Genomic DNA, 16,858 nt, shown 5'->3' on the forward strand with positions numbered 1-16,858 from the left:
CTAACGCTTTGTTATGCAACCAAATGAGAGGGCACACACACAAACACACACAAACACACACACACACACACACACACAACATGCAGGCAGACAGAAAAGACCGATACATAGGAATGAATATGAACATATGCAATATGCAGACACTCTCTCAATGCACTCTGCTCTCTCATTCCCATATTTGTTTGCTTGCTTGCACACACACACACACACACACACACACAAGAGGGTGATCCACTGATATAACATTTACACTGTGTAAAAGGGGTCAGGGCAGAGACGACACACACATTTTGGGAAGCCCATTATGTAAAGTGATGGCAGCCTGGCTAAAGTGAGTGGTGTTTTAAGCGTATGGGGTCACTGTGTATGAAAAGCAGTGAAGCCCAAAACACTCCAGGGGAATCATGCTCTTAGGGATAATGGAGCAGTAAGTTTTGTAACGGTCAGAAAGTGTGTCATCCGTACACGTTGGCATGGTGTGTGAGCGCCTGTCGTGGCCATATCCGACATTTCCTATTTAGAGACAATGGAAAAAAAAAGGTCTATAAATCGAAATTGGGTCCCGCACATCAAACTGCTCCGACAGGCCATTAATAGTGACAGCAGTTCAAGCCCCGGGGTTCCTGATCAGGTCAAAGTCAGTTATTGTCTCATTTTATAGCACCGCACCTACTAAAAAGTGATGTGTGTGTGTTGACCGTAGGCTAGAAATACAAACACTTTGTCTGAGTGGGCCGGTCGATGTCCTTGGCACCGGCGTACAGCAGGAAGTGATATAATGCTTTGACCCGCAGCCTCTGATAATGACCTGACACACCTTCACATACGGGCCGGGCTGCAGCTGTAAAGGTTCAAATAAGTCTTTGCAATTCCATTTAATGGCTTCTTTAACCTACTTGAGTGGTTTGCCACAGTGCTGTAGTGGGAAATAAAAAGTTAGGTAAACTACGACCTCCAGTCAGTGATCATTATGAAGCAAACAACCAACAATTAAAACAAAATCAATTACATATAAACAGAAAGGCTTTCATTTCTGTTTTCCCCCTACCCTCACATAACCTACATCAGTTTGATAAGACTTACAATGATTTATGAATTTATGTCATATAGATTTACGTCAACCCACACATGAAAGTACCTGAAAGGCAGTTTAGTGTACTTCTCTGTGACCAACCACTTAACCAGACACTATTAAAACGGTCCTGAATCCCATCCATCTGGTATTCCAGGCAGCTATTTGACCCAGATCTGGTAACCACACCTATCCATCCACAGTTCAGACCACAACATCTTATCCCAGATCACACACTTCAGAAGCCCCTCTGTGACTTGTGGTATCAACAGCTGGATGGCCTGCTTCAATATGCTCTATGTCATGTTTATGATACATGATCAACATAATTAAGCAGGAACTGTGGAAATGGCCATGGCTAAATAAAGAGCTTCATTCCAAAATGAAATATTTACCATTTGACCTTATTGAATGTTATAGAAGGTATCACCTATCTTATGCCTTTGCTTATATGATAGTAAGATTTTAAAGGACAAAGATACATGACATTGAAATACTGAGTAATGAACCGACTGGAGGTCATAGTTTATCTGTCTTTTTACCACTACATCACTGAGTTTAAGTTCATGTAAAGTAATTTGCTTCTTTAAAACAACAACAAAATACATTGGAGCAAAGCAATGTGTTCACTCCAATGTATAGTAATGGCTCCAATGTGTTCTGAAACTATTAAACAGATCTGAATCCTTTCAAAGTGGGGTTAATACTTTCACTTTGTTCAACGAAAAAAATAAATGTATTTCACAAAGCCCTTTACATTAGTCACCAGGGGGGTTTATGAACCAAATGATCAGTGAATAAGTGACACAAAGACACAACACTGCATTAAACATTCATAGGGTTTAAATCATTTAGATAGAAGGTTCAAGAGCCTTCAGATGAGTCACTGATGACGCAACAGCACCCGGGTCTCTAATACATTAGAGTTGATGTAAGACGCTGCAAGGCCAAAAATAGGCTGGAAACTAATGTGTTCATCTAGGATAGGCTGGTGCATAGCAATCAAAACACAAACACGCCCACACGCATACACAAAATGAAACTTCAATTTTCACCTTGCCGTCAATCCTCTCCTCCGGATGCGACACCATCAGATGAGGCTGACGCAACTCAGACCAAAATAGTCTGACTACACAACAAAGCAAGAAATACACACAGCCTGGATGTGTGTGTGTGTGTGTGTGTTTAACATATGCTCAAATGTGCCATGAGTCCATGCTAGAAAAATGTATGGGCTTTTACCAGCGAGCGTGTTTTTGAGAGAGTTATACAGAAGAATGTCATAGCTATATAATAATGTAACAACATGCACTCCTACATGCCATAAATGGTAGTAAAATAAATTCTTACAGGTCTTTCAGTGTGTGCAGGAGAGGAAGTGAGTGTATGTGCGTGTGTGCCTCTACCATATGCACAAGATTATTATGTAATAGCATAGCTTTTATGCATGATATCCCACATATAGTACATAATGAATACTGTAGTACGCCATATGCAGATGAATAATGCAGCCAAGCTATATGAGTTGCCCCGTGTAACGAGGAAAAGCACAGACAGTATTTGCTGTCAGTAGGGATAACTGTGTGTGTGTGTGTGTGTGTGTGTCTGTGTGTGTGTGTCTGTGTGTGTGTGTGTGTGTGTGTGTGTGTGTGTGTGTGTGTGTGTGTGTGTGTGTGAAAAGTACACAGAGCCCTGCTTTCCTAATCAGTGGTGATGTAAAACCACGACGGCCTCCAAAATCTGTCAACCAGCCAACTGCTATGGGGAGGAGGAGGAGATGGTAGGAGAGGAGAAGAGAAGAGAAGAGAAGAGAAGAGAAGAGAAGAGAAGAGAAGAGAAGAGAAGAGAAGAGAAGAGAAGAGAAGAGAAGAGAAGAGAAGAGAGCTTGAAAGAGGGAGAGAGGAAGAGGCAGGATGAAGAGAGATCGAGAGAGGGTTCTATTGATCTATTGACAGGGGAAGAGGAGAGAGAGTGGTAAGAAGGAGAAGTGGGGGGGTTGACAGGGAAAAGGAGGGAGGAGGGGATGTGGATGGAGAAAATGATGGAGTGAATGAGGGTGGAAACACAGATGGATGAAAGGACTAATAGAGGAGAGAGAGACCAGAGAAGCAGAGAGAGGACGACAAAGTCACTAGCTGGGTTTCCATCCAAGTATTTTTTGGGAATTATAATGATTAAAATTACACAAGCTGAATGGAAATCTCAAAATTCAATAAAATTCCCACAATTTTGCAAAAAGTGTTTTCATTCCAATAGCAATGGAAACATATTTGTCGAGTAAATAACGGCACAGGCTTGGCATGATCAGCTCCATGAGTGGTTCAGTTTCATTGCACAACAGTTCAACAGTTGGATATTCTGAGTATGTTAAATATGTAAAATATCTGTCTATTATAACCACCCAGAAATGTCAAACCTGCTGTCTGTATCATGGCTAAGTCTCCACCGCAGTTGTATGAACATTAGTTGCTGCATTTCTTTGTTTTTGTTTTGAGATGAAAGCTGACACTAAAAAACAATAACAACTTTCCCAATCAATTCATGAAATACTCTCAGTTTTTCAAGAGGAAAGCTCATTTGTTCACCACCCACCTGATGGAAACACACCTAATTCACATTTTATTTTTTGCGACAGTTCAAAAGCTTGTGTAAAATTTGCATGGCAGTTGGACGGAAACATACTGTAGCCAGGCAGCAATAAAGACAGAAAAGGGGACAATAAGAGATAAATGAAAAGAGAAGAGGGACATAGAAATAGAGAGAGATCAGGTATAAACAGGGGCGAGAGAGAGAGCAGAGAGAGAGAGAGAGCAGAGCAGCTTATCCTCTGAGCTGACATTGCAGCAGCGTTGCTCACTGTCACAGGTCAGCTGTGCCCTTGCCCTGAATATGTGTGTGTGTGTGTGTGTGTGTGTGTGTGTATGCATGTGTGTATGCCTGTGTGTGAGTAAGCAAATATGGAAATGAGGGAGCAGATGTTCATGTAATGCAAAAAATGTGTATAAAAGAGAGCCAACATTTCCAAAACGGCAACTACCATGCTTTTGCACGTGTGTGTGCGTGCGTGTGTGTGTGTGGTCCTCCTTTCATGTTAAAAGCTGGTGTGTGTCTTTGATGTTTAGCTCTATTCACAGAGCACCACCTTAGTTAAGGCCAATATGTGCCCTGATTACATGTGTGTGTGTGTGTGTGTGTGTGTGTGTGTTGCTGTCCTCACATCCACACAGTGCCTTGATGGAGCCCACAGTGGACCTGTGTGAGGCCCAAGTGAAAGGGCTAGTGTCTGGCCTTGTGTGTGTGCGGGTGTGTACGTGTGTGTGTGTGTGTTTGGGATGGACACAGAGCTGTCTTCTTGCCCTGTGTCCCATCCTAATAGAATTACACAGGACTCTCAGGACACGTCTATATAATTCAGCCCTTGCTGTAGCCCATTAGTCTCCATTTCACAGAGAGAGGGGGAGAGAAAAGGAGGAGAAAAAGAGGAGAGAGACAGATACAGAGAGACAGACAGACAGAAGGATACTGATCTCTCTGCCACACCCTGCATCACACACACACACACACACACACAAACTCCTCCTCCTCCTTCTTCTCTCCTCCCTCCATCCCTCCCTCCTTTGGAGAGGACAGAGTGGCAGTAAGTGAATGAATTCCCTGTATCTCCCCGTGATCCCGCCTACACACACTTACACACACACTCTGGTACGCTCCAACACACACACAGACATGCATGGATACACACACACACACACAGACTGACATACACACTGTATTTGTTTGGGAACTATGCCCTATTGTTGCAGAGCTAGGATTAACACATTGCAATGGAACGCAAAGCAGCGTGGACACACACTAGTGCACACACACACACACACACACGCAGACAGACACACAGATACAAAAAGGTCAGTTCTAATCCCAAAACAAACACAGTCGCACACAGGTAGCAGACACACACTCGTCCAGAGCTGCAATACGTCAGAGTGTATTCACTAGTGCGTAGATAAACTAAAGCTTGGTCTGGTGGTAAAATACAATAGTGGTTTCTATATGACAAAAACATAATGGTCCTCGACCCAGTGGCTTCAAATGCCTCACATTCCTGATGGTATTCAGCTATTCGGGATCCTCTCTTTTTTCCACAAGTCAAATCTCGTTTCTATCATCTCTCAACCTGTCATGAAACGTCCCAGGATGCACTGCTACTGAGTTTTTGAGACCTTTTTCATGCTACACGGAATTTAATTTAATTTTAATTTAATAATTTTATTTTATTTACTAGCTAGTGAAAGTGAAACTATAAATGGGCAGTGTAAATAAAACGACAACAGGAAATGAACTGTTACAGGGCATGAAGGGGTTTCATCACAATCAAAATAAATGTCACCACAAATATAAGCAGGAGTGTGTGACTATTTCTTTTTCTAGCATTGTGTTTCAGCTCAGAAAAGTTCTTAAAGGAGTACAACAACAGTCTGGTTTCCACTATTTGGGATTCCTGAGAAAAACGGCTGAAAAAACCACCAACTAATACAACACATGTGTGAAACAAGTTGTAAAATACAATCTAGTATATTCACGCAAAGTGACCCATTTGTAAAATTCAATGACATTCCCAAGAGAATTTATCAAATTCCCTTGTTTTACCGGACTGGAATAAATCTTTCACAATCCCCTGATATTCCAGAAACTTCATGACCGGTTGGAACCTGATTTTTAGCCGCATCCGTCCATCCATCCATCCATCCATACATCCATCCATCCATCTACCTATCTATCCATCTGTCCATCCATCTATCTATTTACTCCTGCTGTATAATTCCCAGCAGGGCTGATTGGCAGCAGTAAAGCCCCATTGCAAACACACTGGTCCAGCTGCTACTGTTGTGAGGGGGGGGGGGATTACAGCAGCCGGTTCACTCTGTGCCCATTCTACCTCTCTTCTCTCTATCCCTCCATCATTTCATTCATTCAATCCGCCGCTGTCACGCAATCTTAAACTCCACCCCTCCAGCCCCCACCACAGAAACACGCATACACATTTATGCATCTACGTGTCCACACAGAATGAATGTATGTGCTCACACAAGCTCCCAGAAATCCACTCATGTAAAACACCAAATGATATTACCAGCTGATCTTACAGAACGCTGTAGTAACGCTGTAGTAACGCTGTAGTAACACTGTAGTAATGCTGTAGTAACGCTGTAGTAACACTGTAGTAACACTGTAGTAATGCTGTAGTAACGCTGTAGTAACACTGTAGTAATGCTGTAGTAACGCTGTAGTAACACTGTAGACGCATGTTAATGGCTGCCGTATTGATCTGATTTAAAACCAATCATCAGGAATGCATAATTCATGGGAACTAGAAAGGCAAACTGGAGGTTTCCCTCTCCTCTGCCAAGAAAGGGAGTGCTCTTCTTCTCCCTGAACACATGACTGATGAAAACCATTCTGTGACTTGATACAGCACAGAAATAATGAGTGTGCATAAATAATAATTCACCTGGCCCTAGCTTCCTCAAAGCGATACTTAACAAGCCCAGACAATATTAAAAGAATATGAACTGTTCGATGGTAAGCAGCACAAACTCAATCGGTGTTCCAGCTTGATGAGAGCCATTTGCTGGATAGAAACTGTTTGTGTTGCAGGGCACCACCTGACTGAATGGCACAACTGTGAACTCTTCTGCCAACAGTTCAGGCTAACAAACACTCTCATAAATATGTCTATATGTGGCAGTCACCCACACTTTTGACAGCTGAGGAGAAAGAGGTAGGCTACTATTATATATTGCATCTATTATATAAGTGAACAAGTGCTGTTTCCAAGTTCTTTACAATTCTATGCAATGTCCATTTTGTGCCTTGACTCATAGCTGAAGAAGCTCTGCAACACATTAATAATGAATGAATCACCAGTGTCTATAGCCACATCAATTTGACAGTAAACAACATGAAGTGTTTTACAGATCTGCTGTAGGTTCAATACTGCTGGGCAGCGGCGCTGGTCGTATCGGAGCAAATAAACTCTACTGAGCATCGATCCATCCTCGCCACATCACATCAGATCATAGATGTTTGCCTTGGGTCACCCTCTCTGGGACACACGGTCTCACCAAATACATGGCAGCCAATCAATCCTTTACAATTAACAGGTTGTGACCACAGTAATAACTTCTTTAATCACCTCTCTAAAACAAGGCCTGGGGGCTCGGGTTTGTGTGTGTGTGTATGTGTGTGTGTGTGTGAGAGAGTGCGTGCCTCTTGCTGCCCTCATTCATGTCTATGACCTTGCCTGCCCCAGACTGACCTGTACTTGTTCTCACAGACTCACTGCAGATCACTGATGCTGCATTTTTGTGGTGTAAGGGAGCAGCATCCCACACAGTGCTGCCTGTTAACACCTGACCTCTGCCTGCCAGACAACACCAAGGGCTAACAAGCCCACAGGCTGCGCCCACACGGGGCCGCATGGCATCACCATCCTTCAAAATACTTGGGCTCACGACGTTCCATCCCAATTCAACCAAACAGACTTATGCCTAGTCTCTAGTGCATTGATCAATACTGGCCCACTCCCTATCTTCCCCACATCAGAACTACAATACAACTTAATGAGGGTGGTAGAGGTTAGAAAAGGGCTTGTGTCTGGAAAGTTGCTGGTTGAAATTCCTGAACTACTGGGGGTAAACTAGGCATGGAAACTGAATTAGTAACTCTCCCCCCTCTTGACAAATACAGTCAAGGTGTCCTTGAGCAAGCCATGTGACACCCAGCTGTTCCAGGGGAGCTGCTCAGTGGCCACCAGTTCAAGATCAAGGCAACTCCCTGGTGTGAAAGTGTCCAACAGGGCGGTGCTGAAAAAGACCATGCACGCTCAGCAAACCCTCCCCGTTTAAAAAAAAAAAGAAGTACAATCTTATTAAGTTTGCCAGTAGTGCAGGAAAAATTGAAAAGGCATTTCCCCCTACAATGCCGCCCTGGTCCCATGCTGGGAGCAGAGCAAACAGCCAGCAGAGAAAGCATTGTTTGGGAGCACAGGAGGAAATGGATGATGGATTTTCTGTGCTTCCTGGATCCTAGACAGAGGCAGGCTGGGATGAAGCACCCTGTTGACCTTGAAGAGGGTATTCTGACTACAGCATCTACAGCGCTCTCCAGTGAAGAAGACGACCTAGACTGTTGAGTAGGGATCAGCTTTCCTGCACCCTTTTATTTTAACCTTGACTCTTCGTTTAGTTGGAAAACCTCCAAACTGAATTTAGATTCGCTTCCGGTCAGGGTGGCAGGTCACTTATGAGGAATTTTCTCGATCATATTCCAATGTAAGATACTGCATCATTATCTAAGGACCATCAGCATTACATTCTATAGCTGCTATGAGCTGCTGTCTATTGGCATACTTCATCATCTCCTCTCTGAATTGCTTTATAAAGAAAATCAGCCCAGTCATGGTCAGCAGCCATGAGGAAGAGGGAATGAGATGGCAGCAGATTATCCAACAGGGAGGCAGTTTCTCATAAGAGGCTGGGTGGAGAGGAAAGAGCAGGAATCAAGAGCACTTAGTTCCAGCCAATTGGTCCGTCCTTGACATTCCACAGGCCCGGATGAATTGAGGGTCTCTGAATTTAGGGACTCTATAAACTTGTCTGCTCGCTCACTTGCTTCCTCCCTTCCTTCCTTCCTTCCTTCCTTCCCTCCCTCTCTTACTATGGTTATGTCTCCCTCCCTCTTCCCTTTCTCCCTTCCTTCCCTCCCTCCCTTACTGTGGTCATTTCTCCCTCCCTCTTCCCTTCCTTCCTTTTTTCCTCCCTCCCTCCTTTCATTCATTCTTTCTTCCTTCATTTATGCACGTACTCCCATATTGAAAGTTAATTTCCTTCCATGTTGATGCTGCAAAAAACAGTCAAAATTCTTGACGATGCTTGATGCTCAAGCATCGTCTTGTTCAGTCAACCTCACCTGGTTGAAAAAGGGGTAAAAAAAATAAATAAATAATCCAAGCAAGCATGTGGACAGTTTTAGCCTGAAATGAAAATCTATCCCATGAGTGGAGGTAGATTTTGCCTAATGGGATTTCATATGAATGTCAGGCATTATGCTACCAGGACAAAATAGGAACTGGAAATAGGGGCTGGAGGAGGCAGCTGGTACCTGTTCACCTTCCCACAGAGGCATGATCCATGTCACAACCTTTCCAAACAAAGCTGCTGAAATGAATTAAATTTTACAAATTAGACATTTAGTTAATGCTCTTAGCCAGACTGGCTTACAGGTAGGGGTTCAGTGTTTTTGCTCGAGGATCCATGGCTGTTGAGTGAAAAACTGGATTCTGCAGTGATCGAATCTGTGTATTGAGATGCCACAGTGATGACAAAAGTTAAGACATGGTGTTTTTTTGTCAATTCGTTTCCCAAACCAGGAGTTAGACCCAGACTGCCTGGGTTAAACCGGGACCCAGGACCACAGCACCATATGTTACTCAATGCTACAAATACCAAATACCAAACGGTTCCTGAAGGCCTACATATTTCACGGGTCACGTCAGACCTACAGGTAGGTAGAAAAAATTCACCTGACTGATAGTCTTTGTCAGTCCCACCCATAATGCTCCTCTTGGCATCTGTCGATCTGAATAAGACAGAAATTTGGAGGAAGCAGACAGCTGAAGGTACATCACTCCACTCCTAGCTTGACAGTTCCTGTCACTTTTAGGGAAGGAACAGCAGAAATTACCTATAAATAAACCATAAAGTCGGTTCCTCTCTGTGCCCTCTGTCATTCTCTCTCTGTCTAATCACTCACATTCCAGGACAAAACCTCAAACATTCAAAGATGTGAGATCCAGTGCTTTCTGAACAAATGCATTCTTTTGTAAATCACTTTTTTTTTTTATTGCCCCTGCTAGGGAAGTCCTGCAATGGGTGATGACTCCTTCCAGACTGCCTGCTAACCGTTTTGGCTGCCAGGGACTGATAGTTATTTAAGGGGAATACCACTCCATTTAAAAGAAATCTGAATTTTATTTCCATGGACAAGGAAAGCTCAGTCTACAGTTGTGAATATGAACAATTGAAAACTAAATCAATACAAATATACGTCTGCCTCCTACTGCTTCTTATCCTAAACACCTAGAGGGTTAAAACTGATTATCTTTACATGTGCCTTAATAATCCGTTAAATCAGATTGAAACGCTCAAAGTGGCTGTGATTTTCTCACAATATAAACAATTAATCCATCGAAACTACTTGTCAGTCAGGCTGTCTGATAATCCAGTTGTAGCCAGCAGGCAAACATGTCTGTTGTATAGACTATATCTGCGTTGTTCATCACGCCTGAAGTAAACTACTTAATGAATCAGTGCAGTGCTTCCCATACACAGATTTATTTGCAGTGGCTCCCCATAATGGGTCTGCAGCAACAAGCCAAGGAATTGCAGTTTGTAAATACACTGATACTTGCTTATTTCCTGATTAATCACCATGCATTCTTGAAATTATACAAGGGATCTGGATTTGGCTGCATGGACACTAGGGTTAAAAACGTACTCTGCACACAAATAACCTTTTTTTTTTAACGTTTTCTTTCCCCCAAAACAACACCAATAAGAAGCAGTGTGCTGCATTTTCTTAGATTTGTTTTTATCTCTCTGAGCAGCCAACTAAGCAACCATCCACCCAACTCTGGAATTACACTCTCTAAACAAAGCATCTTCCTTTTTGGGTTAATGCATGACATTCGGTTTGGGCAGACCTCCTCTGCCTCATTTGTCCAATTTGCCCTGAAAATGAGAGTGCTTCAGTTCCTCTTTAAGTAGAATTTGGCATTTTGGTCAAAATAAGTGCCCAGTTTTAATGGCTATTGGCCAAAACCAGGCTGAGGTGATTGCGCTTGTTGGGACTGGTGACTTGGAATCAGTAAAAGTCAACATTAAAGATAGAGTATAGACTCACTGCAATGTTCAAGTGCTGAAATTCCCTATGATATCTATTTACAGTACAACATTCAATGGGAGGGTGCTGTTTCATTAGATTCACACCTTCAAAGGAAAGAACAGTCTGTATAAAAATGAGCTTTCCCACAGCAGAAACATCCAAAACTGTCCACAACAATAAAACTACTCAGATTGGTATTTAGCATTGGCAAGTAGTGAGTCAGCATTAACTGGGCCTTCTCATAGTTGGCCAGGAAATACTAGTACAGCATCGCTGCACTGAGGAGGAGTTAGAATAATCAGAAGAACTGGGCTTATGTATTTTTAAAAGAGGTGGGGAAAAAAAACAGATGTTCCTCTTTTTCAGAAGTTTTCATGACTGGAAAGATCTGGTCTTAGTGGCACCAGTTGTACTGCGGTGCTTCTGGCATGCGGTCGCAGTGAATGGGTTTTTAAGGTACTTTCTTTTCTTCACAGGAGTCTGAACAGTCTCAGCTGCTAATTTCCCCTCTGCTCAATGGTGCCTGACGCCAGCCAAAGAAACAACTGCCCTCCCCTAACAGCATATGAGACACAATATACAGACTGTGCGTGTCAAAGATGTGCAGCGTTTCCTCTGCCTTCAATCAGCAGAGGCAGACTCCCCACAGCTGGAAGAGTGCACTCCCTGCTAGGAAACAATTAAAATTCATGGCTTTATCTTTCACACAATAGAAACAAATACAGGGCCAATAGAGTACAACTAAGTTATATGAGATATCAAAAAGAGAGCCTTGAGTACAAAGGAGCACAAACAGCCAAGTCATGATTATAGGGACATATATTAATTTTATATTAATGTTTTACACTGCTTTCTTACCCAGATAAAACGTTCACACATTGGTCAATAAATGCCACCAACACACCTGAGGATTTGTGACCCAACACGGAAAAACAGGCAAACTATGGGAAATCGTTTTTTTTTTTTCATTCTTCATAGATTACAGATCCTTACATTCAGAGCTTTCAAGTCATACATTACAGGGTGGGGGTCAATAATTTATTATGTTTGAATGATTAATTATTGAATCAAAGTTAGCCAGGGTTCATGGCGTTTGGTCACATTTCATTAGCATGTGTTGTCAATGGAAAATCATAAGGTCTAAAGGCTGCTTCAGAGGTCTTTCCACCTCATCATGAAACATATTTCTGGGTGAAACACTGGTGCAGGACTTTCTCTCTTCATGTTTCTGTTTTTGTTTTCTCTGCTGAGACAGCAGGGGAGCTGGGAGGGACCCAGCCTGGGGGAAACACAGGAGAGAAGAACCTGGTGGGATTCAATCCCAGGGCGGCAGGTCATGTGTCTCACCACTGCAACACCTCTGCAGGGTTGTCTGTGGAACTTTCAGTATCACAGTGCAACACCTGATCGTTTGTGAGAAAGTAGCCTTCCGCCAAAGGGACAGTTGGAAGGTGACCGACCCAAGAAACACACCACCTCTGACCTACGTGATTAATCATGGGGCCTAATACCTGATCACTTCTGCTGGCTTACAGCAAAGTAACAAGCAACGGGACATTTAGGGATGTGACTGGATGGAGTCCATAATGAATTCAGGGCCTGAGATCAGTCCCACCTCTTATTCCCCGCTCAGTAATCTGGATGGGGAGGATTGGAGAGTAATCTGGATAGAGGGAGAGAGAGAGGGAGGGGAGAGAGAGAGAGAGAGAGAGAGAGAGAGAGAGAGAGAGAGAGAGAGAGGGAGAGTCCTCTCCAGTAACAAAGATAATCCTCTCTTTGCTGCTATTCCTCTTATCATTTCTATCATCAATTTCCAAGGCAAAATTTATTAAAATGTTCCAGTGCATTGTCAAGGTGTGGACAGAGTCAGTTCTGAGGTAGACCTGCAACACAATCCCGTGTGCGTGTTTGTGCATGTGTTTACACGTGTATGCATGTGTTTGCATATGCGTACCACTCACATATAATAACAAGCACAGGTTTGTGTGTGTGCATATCAAGTTTATGGCTCATGGGAACAATCTGCACTTTGAAACTCAAACCAGGAAGAAAGTTAGAAACTCATGCCAATACGAAGCTTCATTCAGCATGTAAAACTTTGACTAACACTGCACTACCGATTAGTGCAGTGCAGCAGTTGTTTTGTTGTTAGATAATAGTTATTGTGTAACAATGATACATTTACACTTAAATTTAGCCTTGTAATGGATGCACTTATCCAGAGGGAACTGAAGTAAGTGCAGCAGCAGAAAAGCTTATCGCCCTGTATCACCAACATCACAAGCTGCCAATGATAAGGAATGATAAGGGCCAAACAATAGTGCCAGAAGACAGTAGAACTGAGTAGCAGTGAAAGATATCTCTGTGTCCCTTCAATATTAATTTATCATCAACTAGCAGCAAGTATGCTAATGATAAGGTGGAAGGTACCACCACTACCACCATTAGTACTACTACTACCAATAGTAATAATACAAAACAGCAGGCATTTGAATAGGAAATAAGCTTATACTGGGCTTATAGAACGCTTATAGACGGCTATATGGAGCCTAACTATGTAATTATGTCACTATGTCTGCATTATTCTTGCCAATTCATACAGTAAAGCAGAAGAGGCCATGTGGGACCAGCCTGACCTTAAAACTTTAACAGTCAACCACAGCCTGTAAAATAACGATAGGTCCAACTTAGGGAGAGAGAGAGAGAGAGAGAGAGAGAGTGTCAAGCTTGCTTGCATAACTTTGCCATTACTACTCTGTCTCTGGCTGTGTGACAGTGCAAATTCACCGTGTGCACTTATGCTGCCTTTAAGTGCTGTCAGAAATATCGGAATTACGAGTGCGTAGCACATGAACTGGGGTAAATACAACTGGGAAAGTGAGAGTTGTTGCAATGTGGCGTTTAACGGCCAGTGAGCATGGAAGCCATACCAACAACGGATGGTAAAAAGTTATGTAGACAACAGCTTTGGCTAATAAACTGATTGAAACATCAATTACATTCCTGTTGCGCAGTCGATCCTCTTAATTTTGTCGCTGTAGCACAAAGTAGTTCTGTGTCAATTGGATTCTAAAACAAAACAACAACCAAAACCTATTTTTCTACAGGGCGCATTTGTTATTATCCGACCATAGACAACTGAATGAACGCCAGCTCATATAAATTTACGAGTTCGGAGCTTGGAAGCAGGAGTTTACGAGGAGCACTTAAAGGCAGCACTATCCTACCCCTGTACACCGTCGCTGTGATGCGTGCTGTGAGATCACTCATCCAAAATCACCGTCATTTCACTGCTTCAAAGAATTCAACCGTCCGCCGAGAAACGCAACGCTGACTGCAAACGGCGAACGTTTCCAGACACCGGAGACAAAACACAACGTTAATTTCGAGTTGACTCACCGTTAGTTGTCTGCTTTTTGACAGTTTGTCGGGAGTATCCGAGCGTCGCTGTCACCACTACGATCCGCCCTCCCGTTAGTGCACTCCTGTGGCCGCACACTAACTTGCTCCTCCCCATTGAAGCTGTGCTCCAATCAAAGATCGGTATTCGTGACTGGCTCCTGTTTTGTCCAATCAAAATAGCGATTAGGCCAGCGTGACGGGATTTCTGTCCAATCGCAGTTTCCAAGTCCCGGGCCGGCAGTACGTCGTCAGTCAATGCACTTTTGACAGACACCCGGCGCATACAATGGAGAAGTTTGACTCCTTTTACGGGACGGTGCGGGTCCAATCGCCGGGGGGAACGGGCTCTAGATACGGCCACGGCCCAGGAAGACTCCCCAAACCGCCCAAATCACTGGAATGTCACCGGGATGAGAGGGATTAGCTTCATTACAGAAAATATAGGGCCTCAAGCGGGAAATTAAAAATTACACGAGTAAATGCGCGTTTTAATTCGCATTTTGAATTCAATTACATGAGGACCGACCAGGTTAACTAAGTAGGTCCGTTATGTTTAATATTTATTTTATTTTTCCTTGGATAACTGAACATCGCTTCCTTTAGCATAAACATTTTTGAATCTAATTTTGATAATGAATAAAACAAATTGGCTTTGATAGTTTTATTCAGATGCGGCTGATAAACCACAGGCCTCCTGTTTAAAGCAGACAAACTGAGCAGCAGACCTATCTCCAATAGAGTAGTATAGCCTATCTCCAATAGAACTGTTAAAATAACAAATTCCTCTGGCTGAATCCTTACAGGCTGTAGCTGGCATCTTTTATCTCAGTGACTCTAAAATTACACTAAACTTTGCCTATAAAGGCTGTCAACAATGGGAAAACATAACTATAAATGTCTATCAATGGTGCAGGCACTACTTTCAAATAGTAGACTGTCTTGTCATGTCGGGCCCATCCCTACACATTCAAATTCTAGATTTATAGCGACACCTTGTGACAAAAATGGCGAACTTCAGTTGTAGGTCTGTCACTGACAGTGACATTTGTCTCTCACATGCTCTGCATAGTGGGACATAATTATATTCAAACACTTTTGTGACTAGGCTGCTGCATCATAATTATCAGCATGCTTACTATAAAGTGTATTGTCATTATAAGAATGATCATCCAAAGTGGTGTTTCATGTCATGGTTTTGCGTATGGTACATGACTACATCCTAACATTATTTTCATGAGTTAGGAAGGCACATTAGCACTGATGGGGTGCAGGCTGATGGAAAATAACAGAATAACATACAAATCCAAACAAATGTCTGAAGAATCAGACCGGACACCTTGGTTTTGCTTTCAAAGAGGTTTATTGAAAGAAATATTTTGAAATTTTATAAAGTTCAACCATTGATAATGCTATCACACAATCAGGACCTGGAGCTTCACCATTTCCCCCTCTAGCTTTCTTTAACATTTGATATGGATAAAGTATCATTAACTCCTATAAGCACTCCATTGGCCGGCCCAGTGTTATAACTCTATAGTTAACTCAGTATTCAGACTCTAACTCTTCCATGACAGGGCTGCCATAGAGTTTACACTTCTAAAAAGGATGTGATGCTATTCTCAAAACCTTTGTGAGTGTATTTTACCCAGATGTGTTGACAATAGTGCATCCTTTAAAAAAAAAAAAAAAAGTGTAGCCCCATTCCACCTGGGCAAAAGTTAGATTTGAAATATTTTAGGTGCACTTGATTTAACTTCCCAGGCACTTGAACAGCCAACAGTGGAAACATTCCTTGCCTAGATAAGCTGAATCAAGTGCTCCTCAATATTTAGGAAAAACAGTCAACTGATGTTCTGCCCAGGACCGCCACACATGCCATCCCTCTGTTACAGTGGTTTGCAACCAAACATACAAATATACAATATAATATTGTATCATCTAGGATCACTATATTTGCAGCTATTCAATATCCCCCTCTTCCATGACCTGGAAGTACTATGTATATATATTTATATATAAGACTCTCCCGTAAGCCGGAAGGATTCAGTGTTTCACTCTACACACAGTTTGCAAGCATACAGCAAAGATCAGCTGCTTCGCACGTCCAACCCTCGCTGAACGATTTTCAGTGCAGCATGCAAGTAAAAATGTGCACAATATTAAAAGTCTAGCTTTATCATCATCATCATCATCATCATCACCCTCATCATATCCGTTACTGCTAGGAACGATATCATCCCCATCCTTTTTTTCATTCACAGGATTATTTTATGAAATTAGAGCAGACTTTTATTTATTTTGTTTATTTTTCCTCTACAGTATTCTGCATTTCAAAGCATGCCAAAGTAATTTTTCAGTTTCTGCATAGTGCTGGCTATACGAGTGCCAAAGAGTTTGATTCCTTTACAAGTAGTAGAAGTTGGTATGTACAGGCAAGGAGTG

At 42.5% G+C, this 16,858-nt stretch overlaps 1 protein-coding gene across 2 annotated transcripts in view; it reads right to left on the reverse strand.

Annotated features, from left to right (window-relative positions):
- Positions 1-14,498, reverse strand: part of LOC139651440 (microtubule-associated protein 4) — a 113,587-nt gene extending 99,089 nt beyond the window's left edge. For both annotated transcript variants that reach the window (XM_071528352.1, XM_071528351.1), the window contains exon 1: positions 14,414-14,498. The gene's annotated coding sequence lies outside the window, so the exon portion shown is untranslated. The remainder of the gene's footprint in view (positions 1-14,413) is intronic.
- Between the last annotated feature and the right edge of the window lie 2,360 nt (positions 14,499-16,858).

Source organism: Centroberyx affinis, unplaced genomic scaffold (genome assembly GCF_046629955.1).
Source record: "Centroberyx affinis isolate AG114_WGS23_722 - 3 ecotype Tasmania unplaced genomic scaffold, CSIRO-AGI_Caff_v1 ptg001667l_1, whole genome shotgun sequence".
Lineage (NCBI taxonomy): Eukaryota > Metazoa > Chordata > Actinopteri > Beryciformes > Berycidae > Centroberyx > Centroberyx affinis.